The 1,426-nt window shown below is 52.9% G+C and overlaps 1 protein-coding gene across 1 annotated transcript in view; it reads left to right on the top strand.

Annotated features, from left to right (window-relative positions):
- The window catches only part of LOC108642149 (class II histocompatibility antigen, B-L beta chain-like), a gene marked incomplete at its 3' end in the record, with an annotated part of 4,071 nt that overhangs the window by 1,659 nt on the left and 986 nt on the right, over positions 1-1,426 (top strand). The gene's annotated exons all lie outside the window — the stretch shown is intronic.

Here is a 1,426-nt window from a genome sequence, read left to right as displayed (position 1 = left end):
CCTCGGGCCCAGCCGGGACCCCCCAAACCCTGCGCTCATTTGGGGGGGTCGCCTGTCCCCCCTTCCCTGCATTTCTTCCCACACTAACCAGCTGTTCCCAGTGTTCCCAGTAAAGCTTCTCAGTGCTCTGCACTCCTGGTTGTTGGGGAGAAGTGGGGGCTGCAAAAATCCAGGGAATATGGGGTTTTGGGCACTCCCAGACCAACAGAATCTTGGGAAGAGGTGCTTTGGGCACTCCCAGTCCCAAAACATCCCAGGATCAGGTGGGTTGGGGCACTCCCAGACCCCAAAGTATTGGAAAATAGGGGCTTTGAGACTCAGACTCCAAAAATCCAGGGGAAAGGGGGGTCTGCACAAATGTCATCCTCTCAAAACCCCATGAACAGGGGGGTTTGGGTTTTCCCAGCTGCTCCAAAAAATCCTGGAAAAGAGAGGTTTAGGTACTTCCATACCATGGAAACTGCAAGAACGGGGGGCTTTGGGGACTCCCAGAACTAGAAAATCATGATGAAAGGTGGTTTGGGCACATCCAGAGCCCTAACCACCATAACCAGAGGGCACATCCAGAGCCCTCTGTGCTTCTGAGAGCACAGAGGTTTAGGCAGATCCCCAAAAACCCAATGGGGTTTGGGGACTCCCAGACTCTCAAATCTTAGAAAAGAGGGGTTTGGGCACTATCAGTGTCTGAAAAACACAGGAACGGGGGCATTGTAACATTCAGATCTCAAAATTCTTTGAAACATGGGGGTATGGGCTCTCTTAGACCCTAAAAACCCCAGGGACAAGGGGGTTGGGGCACTCCCAGAGCTCTAAATACTGGAAAAGAGGAGTCTGGACACTCCTAGATCCTAAAACTCCTGGGAACAGGGGGGTTTGGGCACTCCCAGACCCATAAAATCCTGGAGAAAGGTGGTTTGGACACACCCAGACTCTGAAAATCCTCGGAACAGGGGGGTTTGGGCAATGTTAGCCTATCAATAAACCAGGAACAGGGGCGTTGGGGATGTCCCAGAACCACAAAATCCTGGAAAAGAGGGTGTTGTTTACTCCCAGACCCCTAAATTTGTGCGAACGGGGGGAGTTGGGCACTCCCAGTTCCTCAAATCTTATAAAAGAGAAGTTTGGGCAACATCAGCATCTAAAAAACACAGGAACAGGGGGTTGGGAACATTCAGACCCCAAAAATCTTGAGAACACGGGATTATTGGCTCTTCTAGACCTAAAAAATTCGAGGCACACGGGGGTTCGATCAACCCCAGACCCCAAATTATCGGAAAAGAGGGGTTTGGACACGCCCCCAACGGCCCTCAGCCAATCCCTAAGCGCCCACACCGCCCGCGCCCAATCCCAGCGCGCCGCGCTGATGACTCATCAGTCGCCGGGAAGACGCCTCGAAAAAAGGGCCCCAACTGCGCCCTCAGCCAAG

Source organism: Manacus vitellinus, unplaced genomic scaffold (assembly GCF_001715985.3).
Source record: "Manacus vitellinus isolate BGI_N305 unplaced genomic scaffold, ASM171598v3 scaffold_232_pilon, whole genome shotgun sequence".
NCBI classification, from domain to species: Eukaryota; Metazoa; Chordata; class Aves; order Passeriformes; family Pipridae; genus Manacus; species Manacus vitellinus.
Note: the sequence above shows the minus strand (reverse complement) of the source record. Positions and strands in the feature narration are given on the sequence as shown.